Genomic DNA, 16,650 nt, shown 5'->3' on the forward strand with positions numbered 1-16,650 from the left:
TTGACGTACACTCCCACGATCAGTCGCTGCTTGCCATGGCCGTGCGTGTACATGCCATGCTCAGAGGCATAGCGTTTTAATTTCAGTGACAGTAGGGTACTGTCGAGCTTCGCGTTCCAGGCTCGTGGGGCTTGTCGAAGCCCGTAGAGTGCCTTGTGCAGACGCAGTACCTTATCGGGGTTGTCGTTGTCAAGGAAGCCAGGTGGTTGTCGGACATAGACAGTCTCCTTCAGCTCTCCGTTAAAGAAAGCAGACTTTACGTCCATATGGTGAACCTCCCAAGAGTAATGTGCCGCAATTGCCAGCAAGAGATGAACGGATTCTAACCTTTCCACTGGCGCAAATACCTCTTCGAAGTCCACTCCTTGCTTCTGGACGTAGCCCTTCGCCACCAGACGGGCCTTGTGCTTCACAACTTCTCTTTTTTCGTTGCGCTTCAGTTTGAAGACCCATTTGAGCCCTATGGTTCGGTGTCCCGGCGGCATATCCTCCAGACTCCACGTCTGGTTCTCGGTGATGGATGTCATCTCCTCCTGCATTGCCTTCAGCCAGCACGGGTTCTTTTCTGCTTCGGCGAAGGTGTTCGGTTCATCTGCACTGATGGCATGTAGTTCGGCCACTTCTTCGAGCTCGCGCGCTGCCAGTCCAGGTGGTTCACCTCCTCCCACTAGGTCGTCCATCCTCCGGTACCTGGCCTCTAGATCAGTATCGTGAACGACATCCAGCGTCGAATCCGCAGTCCGTGGTGTTGCGAATTCCACTGGTTCAGGGGGCACCTGTTGGCGGTGGTGACGGCAATTGATGCTGGGCTCCTCCTTCTTACGGCTCGATGACGAGGTACTCCATCGCGAATTGATTTTGATTATGGTCTGCCTCGATCTTGTCATTCCAGTGCCAGAAGGTGCTTTCGTTGAAGATGACGTCGCGAGACACGTGAGCTCGCCCCCCCTACAGGATCATAGAGTCTGTACGCCTTGCTCCCGGGTTCATAGCCGATGAAGACGACCTTCAGCCCCCTGGGATCAAGCTTGGCTAGGTGGGACGTGTTACCTTCATGTATGCGACACAGTCGAACACGCGGAAATGATGTACCGCTGGCTTTTTGTTGTACCAGGCCTCATATGGTGTCTTCCCGTCGAGGCTTCGGGTTGGTGACCGATTGAGGAGATAGACGGTCGTCATTACTGCCTCTCCCCAGAATCTCCCAGGCATCCCGGCCGTCACCAACAATGACCTCGCTATCCCAACGATGGTCTGATTTTGGCGCTCCACCACTCCATTCTGTTGGGGGGAGTAGGGCGCCGTTAGGTGCCGTTGTATGCCGATCTCATCACAGTACTTACCGAAACTTGCCGAGGTGAATTCTCTGCCTCGGTCTGTGCGCAACACTCGCATCTTCTTCTCACATTCGGCCTCCGCTCGCGCTTTAATGCGCTTAACCGCCTCTGCCGCCTCACTTTTCGCTTGCTGCAGTGTCAGCCACATGAAGCGGCTTTTGTCATCGACTAACAGGAGGAAGAGACTCTTACCGCCTGGGGTCGTTGGCTTGGTGCCGTAGGATGTTTGAGATGGAAAGGGTGTGCGACTCTGTTTGCCGATGAGGCACCCGTCGCACAGCTTGTTCACGCCTTTGATTGCCGGAAAACTGTGCACCAACTCCTCCTTCTGTAGCTTTTCTAGAGCAGGAAAGTTTAAGTGCCCGTACCTTGCGTGTCACCGCCAAGATACCTCTTCGGTCTTGGCCGAGAGGCTGACGGGTTGCTCTATCTCTAACTCCAGGATGTAAAGACGGTTTGTCGTGTGCCGAACCTGCGTGAGCAACCGTCGTTGATTATCGCAGATTTTGAGTAGTCCGTGCTCGATGGAAATGAAGCAGTCTGTCTCATCAAGTTGACCCAGGCTCACAAGGTTAGCCTTGAGCCTCGGGATGAAGTAGACGTCGGTCTGCTTGCGGTGCTCGCCTCCCTTGCTGATGAACAGGATGGTGTCGTGCCCTTCGATCTCGATGACGGAGTCGTCACCGAATTTCACCGTCCCGCGAATCCCCGAGTCGAGCTCGGAGAACGCAGATCTAGCCCTTGTCATATGGTTTGTTGCCCCTGTGTCGAGGATCCACGCCGGTGCTCGTGTTGCTCGTCCCTCTCGCCGATCTGAGCGAACACTCGCTCCTCCTCTAGTTGAATTAGCTCCCCAACTGGTGCCACCTTTGCTACGCCTAGCTGGAGCTCTTTCTCGGGTTCAACGTCGTCGTCGATTACCTCCACCTCTGTGGATTTGGAATCGAAATTGGGGATGCATGCACTTACCATGAAGAGAGCTGGCTCGTCCTCCTCGGACTGAGCCACATGGGCCTTTTCGGCCTTCTCCATGTTCCTGAGCTTGCTCCAGCAATTCTTGCTCAGGTGACCTCTCTTCCCACAGTTCGAGAACTAGATCGGCCTGCCATTGGTCGACTCCTTCTTTTGATCCCCATCTTTCCCACGCGTGTGCCCGTGGGACATCCATGGCTTCTTACCGCCTTTGCGGCTGGAGGAGGGCCCGTTGCTCTCGCCGGTGTTGTCGCGGAGCTTTAGGCGTGCAAGCCATTCCTCCTCCATGAGGAGTAGACGGGCTTCTTACCGCCTTTGTGGCTGGAGGAGGGCCCGTTGCTCTCGCCTGTGTTGTCGCGGAGCTTTAGGCGTGCAAGCCATTCCTCCTCCGTGAGGATTAGACAGCCCTCCTTGTCGACAGCTGAAGCGGTATTCTTCTTCAGCTGCTCGACGTTACGCAGTCTTCCGGTCACCTCTTCCACTGTTAGGTCATTCACGTCAAGCAATGTCTCGATTGAAATCGCGACTTGCTCGAGGTGATCGAGGACGACCTGCAACATCTTCTTTACGATTTCTGTCTCGCTGATGCTGCCACCGAGAGTGGTGATGCTGTTGGCGAGCCCCGTGATCCGCATTGAAAAATCATCGACAGATTTGCCATTCTTAAAGCCGACCTGCCATTGGTCAACTCCTTCTTTTGATCCCCATCTTTCCCGCGCGTGCGCCCGTGGGACATCCATGGGTTCTTACCGCCTTTGCGGCTGGAGGAGGGCCCGTTGCTCTCGCCAGTGTTGTCGTGGAGCTTTAGGCGTGCAAGCCATTCCTCCTCCGTGAGGAGTAGACGACCCTCCTTGTCGACAGGGTATTCTTCTTCCGCTGCTCGATGTTACGCAGTTTTCCGGTCACCTCTTCCACTATTAGGTCGTCACGTCAAGCAATATCTCGATTGAAATTGCGACTTGCTGCCACCGAGAGTGGTGATGCTGTTGGCGAGCCCCGTGATCCGCACTGAAAAATCATTGACAGATTCGATGTCCTTAAAGCGGATCTCCGAGAGCTCGCAGATCGTAATATGGCGTCGAACTCTAGCCATTCTCCTTCCGCTGGCTCGACAGCATGCCATAACTCTTGCGCCTGTAGGTTGACGCGCATCAACGAGGCCCACTCGTTGTAGTTGGACCTTGATTCGCCGTCCTTAAAGCGGATCTCCGAGAGCTCGTAGATCGTAATATGGCGTCCTTCCTCTGGCTCGACAGCGTGCCATAACCCTTGCGCCTGTAGGTTGACGCGCATCAACAAGGCCCACTCGTTGTAGTTGGACCTTGTAAACATCGGGTACTGAACAATTGCGGTCGATGTCTCCCTGATCACTTGCTTAACAACAACTCGACGTCCGTCATCACGGCGGCGGCGTGGAGGAGTGAGTGAGCCTGCCCAAGATGGACCCCACGATGTGTGTGTTTTCACGCTTTGCATTTTCTTCTACTCGAATTGGAGACCTGTGTGTTGTTAGGTCGAGGCTCTAACAACTTGAGCTATTCAACTTGATTGTTGATAAGATTGGCTCTTCTGTAATGGTATACTACCGATCGCTTCAACCTGGCTCTGATACCACTTGTTGACTCTGGAAATTCGGAGGAAAATGTCGACGAAAAACTGGCCGAAGGTTTCTTCAAAAGAAAAAATAGCGGAAGTAAAAGGGGAGAGAGAGAGATTTCGTCAAGTTGGTGGTTAAACTTGGGTGTCGACGAAAAACTGGCCGAAGGTTTCTTCAAAACCCTATGATTTGTAGGGGTCGTTGTATCACGTCAAGTTGGTGGTTAAACTTGGGTGTTTAAATGTAGGCTCGATCTAAGTCGAAATTGGACCAATATCTATAGGGACGATTAGAAAAGAAGCTCTCTAAGTAAGAGGTCTTCCTATTGAAACTTAACTGTTTTGTTTTTCTACCAGGGTTGAATATGTTTGGTATTATATGGTTGAGTGTTGTTTGATACGGTGTATGTTGACAATAAAAATAAATGTTTTGAGACCTATTGCATGCATAATTATTTTTGATGATTGAGAATATATCTGACGTGAGTTGTGTGACATAATGTATGGTTGCTCATGAAAATAAACATTTTGTGACATAATGCATGCATGCTACCTTTTATGATTAAGGAGGATGTGGTTAGGGTTACACGTTTTGTGTTTTGGGTAATCAGCCACTAATGGTCACTCTACGAGGTGATTTAAGAAAATGGTTATCAACGTAAAGGTTACACGCTATGCGTTTCGGGTAACCAACCATTGATAATCATTTTAAGGAGTTAGGATAAATGTTGATTTTCATGTGGTAAGGTTATACGCTGTGTGTATCGGGTAACCAGGCACTAATGGTCACTCTATGGGGTGATTGTAGAAAATAATTAACAAGGTAAGGGTTACACGCTATGTGTTTGGGTTATACGCTATGTGTTTCGGGTAACCAGCCATTGATAGTCATTCTAAGGAGTACAGGTAGATGTTGATTTTCATGGGCTAAAAATTACGCGTTGTGAGTTTTGGGTACTTAACCACTAAGATCACTCAATTTTGTTTGATTGTCATGTGATAGTTTATGTGTTTGATCTCAAGTGGGGTCACTTACTGAGCATTTCTTAAAATACTAAAATCGTGTGCTACATTTATTTCAGGTAAAGGCAAGACACCTCTATACGGTTGATGACGACATTGCAAGTAAAGGCCGTGACACATGCTAAGATAGTGGTATTTCATTTCTTAGACTTTAAGTTAGTATAGGATGTTTTTAATTTTAATATTTTATTGGTTTTACTTAGTTTTGTTATGTTGCTTTAAATATTTTTTCAAGTATGTAAGTTCACTGCCGTGTATTATGATGAAGTTTTAAATGTTTATTTTCGTTTTATGATGAAGTTTTAAATATTTATTTTCGCACAAGAGAGTATGTTATGATGACATTAGCCACTTTAGGTTAGTGGTCATTATAGAGAAAGTGCCCCCGATGACGATGAATGTTAGAATGGCTATGGAAGTCAATATAGGATAGTAGTATGCATTGATTTCATTTAGTAGTTGATAGGTGACCTTTCATTTTTATATTCAAATACTATGTTATTTTTTTGTAACACCTGAACTTATGAGGTATCAACGACCTTTGTTTTCCTACTTAAGATCCAAATATATACATAATAGTTAGGTTGTGATTTTTTATTTTAGGATGAAGAGACTGAGGCTCGAGTCGATGAAGAAGGAAACAATGTTCGAGATAGTTGTAAGATTAAAAAAAACGAACAAGATCAACATAGGGACAAGGTCATTTTGCCCCTACTCCTACTTGAGGAGTCTTGATAGTTGAGTCATAACAAGAAAGGTATAGAGAGGAGAGGAAAAGAAGGATAAGAAAAAGTTAGGATTTTGAAAGAAAAGAAGAACAGAGAAATCGGCTACCTCAAATCCGCGGTTGGAGATCGAATCCAAGATAAAAAAAAAAATAATAATAATAAAAAAAAAAAAAAAAAAACTTTTAATCAAGACTCCTCTTGGTGCTAGAGGAAGAGTTTGGGTGGTGGATTCACCCATTCCGACTAGAAAAGCCAAGAATGGACAAGGTAAGGCTATGAGCGCCGCTGCTCGCGCAATGCCCGAGCCGACCGCGTGTGTGCATTGCGTGTGGGGGGCACGTGGCAGCGTGTGGGGGAGCTTGCCTGTGCGTGCAGGCACGTGGAGCCCCCTATTCTCACCCGTTTTTCGTCTATTTGCTTGTTATTCATCCTAATTTCAATACTGGCCTTATTATTAGTGAATTATGACACATCAAGGAAATTTCATAATTTTTGGAACCCTCTCCAATAAGAGACTCGAGATTGGGAAAACACGCGTTAACCAAGTAACCATTTGGATTCCCACGAGTAGTACTTGTAGGAACCTCTTGGATTAAGCATGCATGCTATAAAATTGATAAACATAGCTAGCCGGACCTAGCATATTAGCATGTAAGCCATGCAAATAAATTAATTAAGAAAATCAATGGGATCTAGATATGGTTGACTCTGAAATCATTTTAGAGTGAGAATGTGATACTAAATGTATGCATGATAAAGGAGGAAGAAAAATTTGTGAAATCTGCGCGCTCCCGATGAAGATGAACGTTAACTTCCCGTTGAACATGTTTGTTAATATTGCATGAACTGTTGCATGTTAACTCAAATGCATATTATGGTATGTTAAGACTATATATGAAATTTGGTGGTCATTGAATAAGATTAAGTAGGTAAACCAAGAAATGATGTAAAATGACCATAATACCCCTAAGGTAATTTAGCTTCGGTTCATGAACTAGATAACCTCCCAATATTATGAATCTCTGTCCCTTGGAACGCATGAAAACCACCACATGTAAATGGTGTGTGAGCCTAGAAGTAGAACATGGATCAAGATCTAAGTTCTAAGACAAAGAACCAAGACCTCTAAGAACCATAGTACTAAGGCCCTTGGATTAGAACTAAAGTTTAAGGATCCAAGGACCAAGGTCCTCAGGATAGACCGTGATATGAACCCACAAGTCAAGGATAAGAACTAAAGAGCATAAGTACTTACAACAAGAACAAGAAAAAGAAAAGAAATAGTGTGATACTCTAGCATATCAAGGACACGATTAAGAGCCTACAAGTAGGCTACATAGTGAGTCTTTATACTCATTCCTTATTTTTTATATTTTTCAGGTAATAAGGAGCTTTTCGAGGTCGAGAGCGGTCTCTGGAGTAGGTGCCGTAGACAAATTTTACCGGTCGTCCTCAACCTTTTTATTTTAAAATGTTTTGTGTCTTAACTGTTGGGTTGTGTTTTAAAAACTTATGTATGAACTTTATTTTGATGTAATATATATTATGTTTTAAATTTTCTTATTTTATTTCACTAAAAAACTTTCCGTCCTTTATAAAGTCATCGAATCAGCTCGGTCCTTACAACTTGTATCTTTTCAAAAAAGAAATATATATATATATATATATATATATATATATATATATATATAACTATATCATGTTTTATTTTTATTATCATCAATATACATTTTAGCTCAACAAATACAAAAGGATTGACCTCCAATCTCAAAATGAAAAGTAATAAGGGTTTTCTTGTGTCTAAATGAACAATTGTGTTGAAATCAATCCAATGAAACAAAACATCCTTGGAAGTTGTGTTTAAATCAACCCAATGAAACTCAACATCATTTCCAAGGGTACTCTAATAGATATGGTTCTTTAGAACCAAGACGTAAGGAAATGCCATTGTCTTCTGCTGTCCAAGTACAAATACTATTATAACATTGATCACTAAACCAATTTTCCATTTCTGGCCAAAATACTTCACCCGAAGTATGTCCTTGTTTGCTACTAAAATTGCACCAAAATCGTGTTGATTGCCAAAAGTTTTCTTTGAAGGTCCAAGAGTATTTCTCTCCAAGGCCGATTTCATGTTCCCCTAAATCGTTGTCTTTAGACTTGCAGTGAGCCAAGAGAGTTGAATCCTTCATATGATTCCAAATCACAATTTCCCATGGGGAGAATGGACGTTGTATCTTTAAGTCAGATTGTGCAAAACATGAGCTAATAATCATGTTTGATCTAAAAGCAAGCAATATGAGGAGACATAATATGTTTTGAGGCTTCATCTTTTTCGGGGAGTTTAAGTTGGTAACTTTTTCTTTGTACACTTATATATATATAGCCAAATCAAAGTGGTATACCATAAAGATTCAATAGTTATACCATCTAAATCTCTCTATTTTCCTAACCTTATTTATCTAAATATATACAATACATGTAATGATTATTAGGGTGTAAAATATATAGCAAGTTGTTACATCCAAGTTAAAATATGTTATATTTGGATGAGTGTTTGAATCCAACCAAACCTACCCTATAATGATTTTTTGGTTGATAATGACTAAGGCAAAAGTAAGAATACATACACATAAGAAACTCAATATTTAATTAACCTCTTTGTCGGAGTAATATAATCTAGAATCTGACCACTCTTTTACTTTTGTAGGATGAAAGATTGTAACGATCCTAGATTTCTAGTAACTTAAATTCTCTACTGTCATCATACTCTATGCTCTTAAACTAAACATTTAAAACTTTATCTTAAAATATAAATTTAAAATACTCCCATAGATTTAGGCGTTTGAAAGCATCTTTAAAACAACATAACGAAATAATAAATTAAAAAAATAATTAAAACATCAAAAGTAAAACACCCTATACTAACCTATCTCTAAGAAAATAAAATACTACTATCTTATGCAAGTGTCATGGTCTCTACTTGCAATTTTGTTGCCAGCCGTACAGGGGTGTCTTACCTTTACCTGAAAATAAAAGTAGCACATGACATGAGTATTTTCAGTACATTACCCCACTATTGGGGTCTGGTAATGCAAACACATGCAACTCATGATGGAGGGATCTATCATTAAAACCATCACAGGGGTGACCTCCAGTCCAGACAAAATTAGATGTGTAGTATTTTCCTACACATGACCAACACGTACGAGCGTGGATCTCCAGGTGGTTCGCACCCCTTTAGACCAACACATACGAGCGTCGAGCTAGTTGTACATGGCGACATCTGAAAGTCAGCAGACCTTTGAGTGTCATGCAAGACATGAGCATCATAATCATCATAGTGTACGCGTATGCACTCATCGTTATAAAAAGGAAAGTAGCTCGATGTATATATATACACAAAATGCATGAAGTCCCTACAGTAATGTAATAATTTTTTAATAAAAGGGCAAATTAAAAAATATTCCATTATAATTGAGCTAAAATGTAAACAAATAAAATAATAATAATAATAATAAAAAAAATGCGGGGAGTTTGAAAGTCATAGTGGGACAGTCGTGTATACGTAGGCAACCGGGGTGTACCCATCTGCAGCCACTATATGCACATGACAAGAAGCCCACCTGCAAGCCACGAATGCACACGGCCCACTAAAAGCCCACTGACGCAAGAGTGACCCGAGCAACATAACCCGACCCACTCGAGAACCTGCCTGCGCCTCTAGCCCCCTTGCACGTGCATGGGTGTGCCTCCTCTTGACTTGCTCGATTGCTCGACTGACCGACTTTGACTCGGCTCAAAAACTCCAGCGATTGGAAAATGGCTTAAACGGCTCGGGTTTAAGAATTTTGTACCAATTCCCACATTTTTTACCCTCTCAAAGCTTATTTTGGCCTTATTGAAAACAACTAAGATCAGTATAATATTTCATAATTCAATTTAAGTTAGGAAGTAGAATTATCAAAGGGATTAGGTGAATATTTCTAATATGGTGGAGTGCCTCCACGTAGATTGATACAAACTTAAAAGGACGAAGTCAAGCCAATTTTAGAAATAAGATAGAACGCCGGCTAAGGCCAACAACGTAAGTGGCTCTACTTTAAGTTGGGTTGGAAAAATTGGTTTATATATGATGACACGTTCCCAATGGCCCTACACGTGTCATATGTGTGATATGTTGGTATGTTTGATGTTATGATATGTGTCTCTGTATGATATGCTAAGATATGTTAAATAACATTATGGTACAAAAGAAATGTCAAATTATGTTACGATGAATTATGTTATGTGATGAGATGCCATGATGTACTATGATATGATTATGTTAGGCCATGAAATACGAAGACGTCAGAACACTGTTTCTAGAAGAGAGAAAGGGCAGACAGAAGGACGTGTGAATCGGGCATGGAAGACGACAAGATTTGGGTCAGATTTGACATGGACTCGGGCAACAATCATAACAGCCAGCCCACAGCCCAACTTTCCATTTGATCTAGAGATCCATTTGCAATTCGCGGCCCAAATTAGCTATAGCCCACGAAGCCAGGAACCTTGGACCAAACAATCGCAGACACTACCCACACAGCTCTGCCCATAATTATTATACGTGACCCGCGACGCCAAGAATCTGATCTGAAGTCTACGCTTCGACCTGAATCGCAACCTGCACGCACTGGCACACTATCGACACATGTCTTATCCCCAGCCACTGGCTCACTCGGCTCGGTTTCGCTAGGCCCTAACGGCTGAAAAAAAGTCATTCGATTTGGGTTAGACGTTTTAAGAACGATTTCAATATTTTTGACCCTCTCGAAGTTGAATTTGACCGGAAAATTAATGTGAATACAAATATTCAATTCTCAATTGAAGTTAAATTAAGTTAGGAAACTAGAATTTTCTAAGGAAACTAGATGAATGTTCTAATAGGGTGAAACATCTCTACGATACTTGAAGCAAACTCTGAGGGATGAAATCAAGCGTATTCGAGTATTAGATAGAAAGTTGATCAAGATCATCCAAGTAAGTGGTCTTACAATAGGCATGGTTAGAAGTTTGTGTTATGTAAGATGACACGTGCTCAGTGACTCTACACATGTCATATGTTTGATATCTGTGAGATGTTTATGATATGATATGTCTATACTATGATATGTCTATGATATGATATATGTCTATGATATGATACATGTTTTGATGTGATATGTTGAACTATATGATATGTTGAAGGCAAGACACCCATGCACGTTTGATAGCAGCATCGCAATTTAAAGACCATGGCACATGCATAGGGTGGTCACATTTAATTTCGTAGATTTTAAGTTAGCACCTGCACTGGAGTTGCCTCTAAGGTGGTCTCAATGATAAAAGCTATGAAATTGATCCAACAAGGAGGTCAAGAACACCTGCACTGGAGTTGCCTCAAAGGTGGTCTCAATGATAAAAGCTATGAAATTGATCCAAGAAGGAGGTTGGGCCATATTGGCTAGTGCAGTAGATACCAAAGGGTAAGAAAAGATTGGATGTGGTACCAATAGTGAATGAATTCTTGGATGTTTTTCTAATTAACACACAAAATAACCTAAATGACAGATAAATTAATCTAATTAGCCCAAAAACTAATCCAACCTATGTTACTACACAAATCAAACAAATAAAATCAAGACATCTATCACATTGGAACTTCAAAAAATCTATTCGAACTTGGAATGGGATATAGAATGTTTTCTTCCTCTTTGAATCATGAGATTTGAAAATGAAACTTAAAAAGTCTCTCTTTCAAGCCGGACGAGGATATAAAAGGTCAAAGAATTGGGCGGAGATGGGGACGGAGAATATAACGATTGTGATAAGTTTGTTTTCCTTTATTTGTAATATAATATGATTAAAAACAACTCTCTTGTTTGAATCCCACCTACTAATATATGTTCAATATATGCTCCAAAGTTGAAAATCTCATAAAAACTTCAATAGTTTGATTTAGATCATAGTAATTAAAGAAACTATTGCATAATTTGAATTATGTCCTCAACATAAACTAGATCAAAATCTTTTATCTTACAAAAATAAAAGAGTGTTCAGATTCTAGATTATGTCACCCGCCAAAGAGGTTGATTAAAGAATGAATTATTATGGGTTTGTATTGTTTACTTTTGCATTAGTCATTATCAACAACACGATCACTATAGGTTAGGTTTAGTTCGATTCAAACTCTCATCTAAATATAAAATATTTTAACTTAGCTGCAACAACTTCTTATTTATGATAGATTCTGGTATATGTTCTAATAAATAAGGTTAAAAAATTGAAGAGATTTAAAACCAAACAAAACAAAATAGTATATATATAAAACAACCTGTGAATCTTCCTTGTATGCAAATTTGACTTAGTATGTATATAAAACAAAACAAAATAGATTTATGCACAAAGCATTTTGAACCATACCTTTATGCACAAAGCATTTTGAACCATACCAAATACATTTGTGTAGAAAAAAACTGATCAAATTAAATTCTCAAACAAAAAAAAGAAAAAGAAACTTCAAAACATTTTTTGTTTCATCTTGTTGTTTGCTTTTGATTCAAATCTGACTATTAACTCATCTTTTGCACAAAGCTCAAGGATACAACGTCGATTCTCTCCATTGGAAGTGGCAATTAATACGAAGGATTCAACTCTCTTATCTCACTGCAAGTCTAAAGATGACTATTTAGGCAAACATGAGATTGGCCCTAGAGAGAAATACTCTTAAACCTTCAAATGATGTATTGGAGTTGATCTAGACAAAAAAAAAAAAAAAAAAAAAAAAAAAAAAAAGTCCTTGTTACTTTTTTTTTTTAAAAATTGTATATTGATGATAATAAAAGCAAAATACAATAGTTTATATGTTTTTTTTTTTTCTTTTTGGAATAGTTACTAGTATTGTTCATGAAATTTAAGAAAGTCAAATAAGTCTCATAAATTTTACTCTAAGTTTTTATTTTCTAAAACCCAACCCTAATCGATGTTATAGATGATGAATTTATGAAGGCCAATGCATGCATGTTATCTAGGATAATGTGTGGATGATGTATAGAGTTGGATCATGGGAATGATTTAAAGATGAAAACTATAGGGACTTTATACATATTGTGTGTTCATACATCGGGTTACTTCTCCATTTATGATAATGAATACGGATGCTCCACTATAGCTGAGTAGTTGCACTCCACTATAGCTTAGTAGTTGCACTCCCCTCACTATAGATATATTTCTGTCCATTTGATATAACCATGATTAGTAAATCGATCCTTCACAGGTTGTTCGTAACTAGAGCTGGGTCAATTTACCGTTTTACCCCTGAAGCTACTTCTTGTTCCTTATGTCTCACTGATCCTCTAATGAAAAATTGGTTTGTGGTCCAACCAGTAAACCGAATCCCTCTCAGGCCAATGAGAGGGTGGGGCTCCTTGTTCAAGACCTGGAGTCAATGCTTAAGGGAACTACCTCTCTTCTGTCCCTAAAAGTAGGTAGGAGTGAATTGCATCTTGCACCCCACGTCCCCAGCCATTCGCCCAGTCTTACCCCTGAAATGGGAGGCCTATTGAGTCGGCGAACTAGAGTCACTCTCACCCATGCAAATCTAAGGATAATTCCGAATAAACAGGAGTTCATTGTTAGCTCAGGATTAAAACCGAGTTACCTAGGTTATCGAATGAAAAGAAAATCAGTCTCAACAGTAAACGACATTATAAAGTGAGAGTGGTTTTCTTCATGGTCCGATCTTATGCAATACTCATTGCATAGGACGCCCCCACTCACATGTCTCCACATGTACAATTTAGTGATCACATTGTTTATATCATATACAAAAGTGGGTCGCATCCATAGTGTCCCCAAAATAAGGTACTCAGCCTTATCCTTATACTATAGATCATTTTGACTATATTCTTGAACTTGATCCACTCTTATGTCTCTACATATAGTTCAAGTAATCATACTATAGCCAGAGTGTTCTTAGTTTATTGGATTTAGATTAATGATCGTAAAGTTCACTTTATTCAATAACAATCTTTACTGAATAAATAACAATAATAACTTTATTGAAAATAGAATATGTTTTTTTTACAAACTATGAGTTTTAGGACATAAAACCCAACAGATAGGTCCCTGTTCATGAGCGTCATGTGTTTGCATTCCTTGACCCCAATAGTGGGGTCAGTTACTATGTATTTGTTAAAATACTCAAGTCGGGTACTACATCTACTTCTGGTAAAGGCAAGACACCCTTATATGGTTGACGATGACATCGCAAGTAAATACCATGACACATGCATAAGATAGTGGTATTTCATTTCTTAGGCTTAAGGTAGTACATGGTGTTCTTAATTTTAATGTTTTATTTGTTTTATTTAATATTTCGTTATGTTACTTTAAAGACATTTTCAAACATGTAAGTCCATGACAATATTTCATGATAAAGTTTTAAATGTTTATTTGTGTATAAGAGAGTATTTTATGATGACAGTAGCGACTTTAGGTTAGTAAAAATCTAGGGTCGTTTCATGGACATTAAATTTAGATTTATATCGAATAGATCCATTAACTTTTAAAATTTAAATGTATCTTAGATATATTAGTCACAAAATGGAACATTTAAGGATATCTATATCTATATATATATATATAAATAGATAGATACTTAGAAGATTGACACGGTACCTTGTTCCAAGTCGATTCAAAAGTGAGTTCTTTGCATTGTGGCAACCCAAGCAACTTCTCTAAAAATACACCCTCAAACTCTCTGACCCCTTATTGAGGGGACTGGCAACTATACCCCCAAAGTCAATTGTCACAATAGCTAAAAATTCTCATCATACCAAGCCCTTCAGATGATCAAACTTAAGTCAAACTTTTCTTAGTTCAAACAAAAAGTTAGAAACTGAAAGTTCCAACATTTTAGAATTATGATAGTTGTCTACTTAATATTTAAACTTTATGACACTTAAAGTTATAATTTTAATTCTCGAATTTTGAGATTTTTGTTTGTTTCGCTACTGTATACATACCATATGTTCATGCGAAAATACTTCATTTAAACATATTCATAAAACATAAACTTCATCTAAAAACACAGACATGAACTTACGTGTTCAAAAACATCTTTAAGACAACACAACAATAAACTAAATGAAATAAATAAGCATTTAAATTAAAAACATCCTATTCTAGCCTAATTCTAAGAAAATAAACGTGATTACCCTATGCATGTGTCATGGTCTCGAGTTGCGATGTCGTCGCCAGCCGTACAGGGATGACTTGCATTTACCTGAAATGGAAGTAGCATGTGGCTTGAGTATTTTAAGAAATACTCGTGACCCCACTATTGGGATTAAATGCAAAGTCATACAATTTCATGAATGAAACTTATCATAACAGTCTATTTTCCTACGGCAGTCATCATAATAAGCAATTGGGATGTGTACTTAATTTTCCTACACACAGTCCATACATGCGAGTATTGACCCACCAGTCAGTTCGCACTCCTCCTGGCCCCCTTTCTGATCGGACGAGCATTCTCTAGAAGATTTTGATGTCGGACACCCGTTATGAATAGAAATTGTCACGGCAGTATTATGTTAACATAATGATCGTTCTCCTATCTCGTAGCATACGTGTCCATACTATCGTGAAGGATAAGGGGTATCCCCCAATGCATGAGCACACAATAATGCATAAGGTCCCAACATTTTTCAATTTTCATTATCATTTAATACAATCTCGCTAGCGTTTTCCTTCATATCATATCATTTGTTGCATTATTTATCATATCTTTCATGCGTATATTAGGGTTGTATTTCATGCTAATTCGTCGTTTTGCATGTCAATTACATCATATCAATCATTTTACATACATATACCATATCATAATGTTTCCATATTTTCAGACTTAAACAATTTTCATTGTATACATATCATACCATAACATATCGTATCACAATATACCATAACATAAACATATCAATTTAACACATATATCGTACACATATATCATATCATTTTCATATCGTATCACAACATATATATATATATATATATATATATATATATATATATATGTCATTCGTCATTCAGATGTCATATCATAATCGTATCATTTCGTAAACATTTCATAGACATATTGTTTCCATATGCATATCCAAGTCATATCGTAATTTTAATCTTGTCATAACCTTATTGTCCTTATACATCTCATAGTCATATCATTTCATGGACATAGCTTAGTCATATTGTTTTCCAAACGTACCCTAACCATATAGTTTTATCAATCTATCATAATCATATCATTTTCTATACATAACCTATATATATCGTTTTTTCAATCTATCATAACCATATCATTTTCTATACATAACCTAACCGTATCGTTATATTAATAATATCTTAGTCATATCATTACATTACATTCAACGCATCATTCTCGTATCCTGCTCAAACATATCATAACGTAAGAGTTATCATACCATTCACATATTATAATATATATACATATCATATCATAGTCATATCGATTTACAAACAATTCACACATATCAACTATATGACAGGTGCATAACAACGGGGCACGTATCAGCATCAAATATAACCATGTTGATAATAACGTCATTTACTTGGTTGGCTTTGACCGACGTTCTATTCTATTTTTAAGATTGACTTGACTTGTTCCTCGAACCTTGGATCTGACAGAACTGATTGAGGTTGTAATTGTAAGAAAAAGATTTCCATTTTGGATGATGGGAGATCGGGTGGTGTTAAACAATGGTGCAGATAATGTAAAGAGAACTGGAGAAAGGGAGAGAGCAAGGGGAGTGACTATTTTTTTAATTATTTTTTTACTGGTTTTAGAGCATATAAATATGTTTGGAAATATTCTTTAAAATAATTAATAAATAATGTCATGGACTTATACATGGAAATAAAACAATGCCCTAATCTAACATAGTATTTAAGAAGTG

Source organism: Cucurbita pepo, chromosome 9 (genome assembly GCF_057944985.1).
Source record: "Cucurbita pepo subsp. pepo isolate OVF chromosome 9, ASM5794498v1, whole genome shotgun sequence".
Taxonomy (NCBI): Eukaryota; Viridiplantae; Streptophyta; class Magnoliopsida; order Cucurbitales; family Cucurbitaceae; genus Cucurbita; species Cucurbita pepo.